Source organism: Pteropus alecto, unplaced genomic scaffold, assembly GCF_000325575.1.
Source record: "Pteropus alecto unplaced genomic scaffold, ASM32557v1 scaffold71, whole genome shotgun sequence".
NCBI lineage: Eukaryota > Metazoa > Chordata > Mammalia > Chiroptera > Pteropodidae > Pteropus > Pteropus alecto.
In genome coordinates this window covers 18,369,790-18,376,770 of record NW_006433024.1, presented here as the reverse complement: position 1 = coordinate 18,376,770, position 6,981 = coordinate 18,369,790, and the positions used below count along the sequence as shown (strand labels likewise).

General features: G+C 48.9%; 1 long non-coding RNA gene across 1 annotated transcript; it reads left to right on the top strand.

Moving 5' to 3' along the window:
* Positions 1–654: 654 nt before the first annotated feature.
* On the top strand, positions 655–5,770 carry LOC112476598. Its single transcript, XR_003045144.1, has 3 exons — positions 655–670; positions 4,247–4,279; positions 5,719–5,770. It is a non-coding gene; the product is annotated as an uncharacterized LOC112476598 (long non-coding RNA).
* Positions 5,771–6,981: the final 1,211 nt, after the last annotated feature.

Below are 6,981 nucleotides of genomic sequence, written 5' to 3'. Positions count from 1 at the left end.
CAGCCTGGCGAGGAGGAGGCGACCCGGTCGGAACCGGTCCCTGAGAGGTGGGCAGGGCCGAGGCGGTGGCGGCGGCGGCGGCGGCGGCGGCGACTCGCTGCTGCTCTCCTCCCCTGCTTTGACCACCATCTTATTAGTACAGGAAATGACATGGAAAACGGAAGAAAGCGGCGTTTGGGGCAGACGCGGACCCCCCAATTCAGGGGCCGGAGCCGGGACTCACCAGCCGCGTCCCAACCCGGCCCCGGAGAAAACTCCCGGGGCCCCCTCCGCCCCCGCCCCGCACGCGGCCCACGGGGGGAAACCTAGCTCCTCGAACCCAAAAGGAGAGGGCGAGTTTTATAATCCAGCCCGCGGAGAAATCGAGAAAAAATAAATAAATGAAAAAAGAAAAGGTTAAAAGAACTTTCGAACTGGGACACTTTTTTTGATCGGAATTAAAAGTTCTGGAATTTAAAAGTCATTCCGTAGGGGGGCACTCCCTGGATCTCTGGGTCCGGTCGCTGCACAATTTGAACCAAATGGTCAGGGGTAAATACGTTTTTATTTTTAACCCTTTCGAGGCTCCGCAGCAGGCCCCCTTCTGGTCCCGTTTAACCCTTTGAATGCCCATCTGTTTGGAGATACAAACTAAAGTTGTAAAACGTGGGCGTCCCGCTGAAAGCTGAGGGTAAGGGGCTTGGGGGTGCGTTTAAAATGTTAACTATTTACGTGGGGCCGCGGTTTTAAAGTCGCGAACGGCCGGAGCTCTTCAACTCGAAATTTGTTACAGGTGTTGAGATTCTGAAAACCGGACGGGCTGGTCTCTGGCTGGCTTGGAACAGATGTTTAAGCTTTGCAACCTTGCTCGGTTCCTCAGTTTCTCCACCTGTGAAATGGGATTCAATGTCACAGAGAGACTGAAAGCGAGGAAAAGACGGAATTTTCATAAAGACAAAGCGCTTGAAAGTCTAAAAGTCTTCCTTTGGCGCCTGGAAAATCCACGGGCGGTGATGGGGTTAGAGGATACCGCGAGATGGTGTAACCAGGGCAACCATTCCCGAAATAACTTTTCCTTGGTGTTGTCTGCAAGGTACTAGTGGCAGAACTGTCCTCTATCAAGGAAGGCTGTGCTGGGCTGGCTCGTAGACAGGGGCCCATACCTCCCAGGGAGAGGTTACTGGGCGGGATTCCATCCCAGGAAGGTGCCTGGAACTGCACAGAGAGGGGCTGGCAGGCCTCACCACAATGTCCATCCAAGCCCTGCAAAAGCTAGCACAGGTGGCCTCAGGTACCACCCTGGGGAGGACTCCTCCCAAGAGGATGGCACACCCTATAAACCTCACTACAGGCTGGGTGCCTGGCCCTAGAACATAGCTTCTTGAAATTCCACGTCTGTTACTTGCTGTGCGATCTTGAGTAAGTGACTTACCCTCTCTGAGCTGCAGTTTCCTTATCCATAAAGTGGGGTGTACTAATAACCCACATTGCCGGCTCTGTGTGAGGAACCATGACAGCAGGTCGCTGGTTCAGGGACCCAGGTCTGAGGACCTGCCACTCCACACTGTAAACTGTGGCACATGACTTTTCCTGTCTGGGCTCCACTTTCCTTCTGCGTGACACAAGGAGTTTGTCCCAAGGGTCCTACATTCTGCCCTTAAGAAGCTTCCCCATAGGCATGTAATCAAGACCAAGGCACAAGGAGGGATCCTGTACAAGGCTGGGAGGGTTGCTGGAACCGTCTCAGAAGGGAAGCCCAGGGCGGCCCAAGGTTGACACAGGTGCTCCGGGTCAGGGTGGGCAGAAAGTGGCCCTGGGGCCTGAATGTAGTCACCAGACAAGTGGTCTGGACCTGGTAGGTCTTGCGAGGCTGTGCTTCCCTCTGTGGGCTTCCTTCTGTGAGTGAGTTTTAAATGAAACTTAGAAGTAGGGGTGGGGTGGGAGCTCCGCTCAAAATCCCTGAGAACTAGTAGGGGAGAGGGGGAGAGGACTGGATGAAGAGAGCACGTGATACACACTTTTAGGGACACTACTTTTTGACTCAATAATCCAAGGCAGATATTATAACTGTTTTTACAGACAGGGAAACCATGCTCAGAGAAGTTAAGAAACTTGCCCGAGGCTACACAGCTAGAGGTAGGATAAGACTCAAACCCAGGTCTGCCTGACTCTTTGCTCACAGTCTTCCACTCTTGAACATTTCTGATTCGTTGTCCTTTTCCATATGCAGCCTTTCAACCTAATGGTTGATAAAATACTTTCCTAATTTCTCCTTTGGGCATATCATGCAAAAGGAGCTGACCAAACGTTGTCATGTGAGGTCAGATACTTCATGACCTCCCCCTGCAAAAATTGTGCTAACAATTCCGTCACCTCCAGGTCCCTGTGAGGACATTGAGATGCTCTAAAGGAATGAAACTCAGCTCTTTGGAAGGAAAAGCTAATATGTGGCCTTTTTTACCTACTAATGATGATGCTCAAGCAGAATATACGTCCAATGAGCTGCAAGTGAAAGGCCTCTGTCACTGGAGATTCACTTTCCCATTTGCTGTAAAACAAGGACGATGTTTATTGCATTAATTAATGACCCTCATAAAGCCTCACTGGAAAAATTTTATTCAGGATTTAGTGCCTGGAAAAAACTAACACTGACAACCAACTGCATTTCCCTCGAGGAACTGGCAAACATCTCCCTTGCTAATAAGAAGAGCTCTGTAACTGATCAGTTTTTCCTTTTTGCACAGGCTGCCAGGAAGCTCAGAGCCAAATTCCAGCCCCATTCCCAATAACTTTGGCAGTTGCTTCCTCCTCATTCCTCCCTTCCCACTTCTAATCCTACTCACTTCGCTTTGTTTCCTCTACCTTTTATTAAAGATGTCCCCCTTTTTAATTGCAAAATAATAAATGTTTATAATAAATTCACATTTGGAAGAGTTGTTGAAAGGAAATGGATTCCATGGGTCTTGTGTTAAGCCAGGCACAGTTCTGTTCTGGTCTGGTCTGGTCTGATCCAGCAGCTGAGGGATCCCTCTCTTGGAAGGAAGGAAGGTCTGGCTTAAGACCAAGGGATTCCTCACCCAGCTGCCGATGACAGCTAAGATCAAATGCCCTGGGCAGAACATCATTGCTATTTTCCGCTCTTATGACAAGCTGCTTGCCTCTCTCCTGCCGGCTCCCCAGGAAGCACAAAACACTATCTCCTGCCCATCCCCCCGAGGGGGTTCCCCCATTAGACCCTCCTGTTGACACATGGCAGGGAACAGATTCCTTTTTTCTTCATAAGCTATTGTCACTTACAGACCACTTAACATGTGCCCAGCACGTGATTGGAGTGGAGGTAGAGGATATAGGGTGGGGGTGAAGGAGCCCCTTTAGACCATGAGGACAAGGAAGGCTTCTCTGAGGAGGTGGCATTTCAGTGGGAGTCCTGACAGATGCGAAGGAGCCAGCCCCACAAGAGCCGAGTGAAGAGTTCCTCGCAGGGCACGCAGCCCATGCAAAGGCCTTGAAACAGGACCTAGCTGGGCTTGTGGTACGAGGTGGCCGAGACCAGTGCGCCTGGAGTGCAATGTGGAGGGAGAGACAGGGATGGAGACGAGGGGGACACGTGGGTAGGATCTGAGCCACGCTTTTCTACGGTTCGGATTTACCTAAATTGCAATGGGAGCCACTGGCAACTTTACAGCTGGGGAGATGCAGGACCCGATTTATGTTTTCACACAATTACCTCGGCTACCATGTAGCTTCTGACATTTACCGAGTGCCGGATGAGTAAGTAGGCATGTTCACAAACCATCTTATTTAATTATCCCCACATTAGAGATGAGGTTGATGTGAACACGTCCCTTTTTTTCTGGCTGTCCAGCATCCGCATGAACGGGATCGGTGCCCTTACGAAAGTGACTCCAGAGGGTACTCTCGTGCCTTCCACCATATGAAGGCACAGAGAGAAGCCGGCTGTTTATGAACTAGAAAGTTCTCACCAGACGCCAAATCTGCCAGTGCTTTGATCTTGAATTTCTAGCCTCCAGAACTAAACACGTCCCTTTTTTTCTGGCTGTCCAGCATCCGCATGAACGGGATCGGTGCCCTTACGAAAGTGACTCCAGAGGGTACTCTCGTGCCTTCCACCATATGAAGGCACAGAGAGAAGCCGGCTGTTTATGAACTAGAAAGTTCTCACCAGACACCAAATCTGCCAGTGCTTTGATCTTGGATTTCTAGCCTCCAGAACCGGGAGAAATAATTTTCTGTTGTTTATAAGCAGCCCGAAGGACTAAGACACCCAGCCTCCCTGAAGGTAAGGCACAGTACGTGATCAAGAATCAGCCAATCAGATGCATTATCCTGACCTCGAATTGAAGCTAGTGACACATAGAGGCATGGACGATAAACAGTCCTTTCTAGTGAGAGTGGGGACGCAATATAGTCAGTTTTCAGGGGCAGGGTGCCAGTGGCTGAATCCAGCAGAGCTGGTGGACTGCTAGTGCCAGTTATATAGTACCTGCTGGTCAGTGTTGGGCAGCGTCCTCACTGCACTTACTCCGTGGCATGACCTTGGCTGTGGCTTTGGCTCTGTGTACCCCACACCTGGTTCTACAGCCTTTCAGAGGGTCATGAGCTACCTGATAGCCTTTCAACATGTTTCTCATTTGCTTAAATCAATATACTAGTTATCTATTGCTGCATAACAAATGACCCCCAAACTTAGCAGCTGAAGACAACAAACATCTATTATCTCACAGTTTCTGAGAGTCAGGAATTCTGGGAGCAGCTTAGCTGGATGTTTCTGGCTCAGAATCTCTCATGAGATTAGTCAAGCTGTCATCTGGGGCTGTGGTCATGTGAAGGTGTGCCTGGGGCTGGAGAATCTACTCCCAGACTTCCTCACGTGTAGGGTGACCAACCGTCCAGGTTTGCCCCGGGTGTGAGGAGGTTTCCCAGGACACGAGACTTTCAGCTTTAAAACTAGGCCAGTCCCAGGCAACTCTGGGGCAGTTGGTTGCCCTGATCATGTTGGCAAGAGGCCTCGGATCCTCACTGTGGGCATCTCAATAGGACTGCTCGTGACGTGGCAGCTGGTCTCTTCCAGAGTGAATGGGACAGGGAGGCAGGCAAGCTGCAATCTTTTATAACCTAATCTCAGAGTGATGTACCATCACTTCTGTCATTTCTCCTGGCCACACAGCCCAGCCCTGGTACAGTGTGGGGGGACTACATGAAGGAGTGAATACTAGGAGGGATCACTGGGGGTCATCTTAGAGGCTGGGGACCCAAACCAGCCAGAGCGATTTCTGTTGCTTGTAACATTAAGATGTAAGAAGTTATGTAACCTATAGGGGATTTGCACAGCTGTTCTCGAGAATTTTTAATAATAGAAATAGCCAGGGGAGCAGGCAAAAGAAACCCTCAGCTCTCAGGTGAGTGTTGGCTGTAGAGCTGGCTTTGCAAACCGCCCTCGGTCACAGACAAGGCCTTGGAAGGCTGGCGAAGTCAAAGAAGTTGGATATTTTGATCTGAGTGCTAGTTGTGGAGCGCAGCTTCCAAACCTGAGAGTCTGAGTGATGCCTTCCATTTCGGGGTACTTCGGTTATGTAGGGTGTTGGAACTGATGGTTTCTACATCTCTCTCTAAGTCTCGGTCTCCTCATCTGGAAATTGGGTTAGGAATGTTGGATCCAATCATCATTCAGAAGATAAAATGTGTTTCTGGTTTTGTTCTTTTCTTCTTGTCCATTAGAGAAAAGGAGGGATGGATGGAAATTGAGGCGAGAGAGAGACTGCTTTTCAATCCCAGGAAACTCTAAGATAAGACTCCCAAATACCACACATTCTGAAACCTGCAGGACCCCATGCAGTTGAGCGGGGCAGGCGAGATTCAGGACTACTGTATGGAACCACATAGAGACAGATTTCAACTTCAGGAAAGAAAAAAGACTGCCTAAGAAACTGAGCCCTCTCCTCCTGCCCTCCAGCAAAAGGGACTGTCACTGCAAATGGTGAGCTTCCTGTTACTGGGAGTATGCAAGCCAGGGGTAGGGCTCTTCTGGAGGTAATTCATGCCCAGATCAGATATTAAGTTTGATGAGCTCCAGAGTCCCCATCATTGGTGAATATTCTTCATCCTAGGAATAATGCTAAGCTGTGGGCACTGTTGTGAAGACAGAGCTCTGGCCTGGAGTCAAGCAATGTGGGTTCTGGTCTCCCCCCCCACCTCCCGCCCCCCACTGCTGTTTGGCTGCTGGGAAACTACAGTCAGGTCCCACACCTGCTCAGAGCCAAAGTCTCACCATCCGTAAAACAAGGCACCAGTTTCCACATGCCAGTCCATGAAGCCACCTCTGTCAGAGAACTTTACCCTGGTCCTTGGGAAAATGGAAACCGCAAAGCAATACAGATCTTTCTCATAAAGCGAAATCTATTCAATTTACAGGACCATCTTTTATCCTGAGATTGTGTGTTCCCTATCATTTTGGTGTTTAAAAGTCTTCTTACGAATTGATATGTAAAAGATGGAGACAGTTTTGTGGCCTTCCGTGACAAAATAAAAAGTTAACAAATATATAGTAGTTCCCTCAATTATTTTGGAATGTACATAAAATTAAAAATATGGGAGTCACTAGATTAAGTGATTCCAAATAACTTCCAACGTTGTTTCTCCCTCTTTCCCCCCTTTCCTTCATCTCCTCCCTCAGCCATCCATCATCCATCCCTGAAACATATATCGAAGATCTACTATACACCAGATACTGGAGCCGCCGCCCACATGAAGCTCACGGTTCCCAGGAAAGACCAACATAAAGGCATGTAAACAAATAGATATTTAGGTTACTTCATATTTTTCTATCATCAAACTGCTGAATTAGATGTACTTAGAAGTGTATTTTGTGTTTATCTCTTATTATTATTCCCTTGGAATATGTTGCAAAGGTGGAGGTTCAGGGTCAGAACGTATGCCCAGCTTACGTCCTGAAACATTTTGCCAACTCACCCTCCAAAAAGA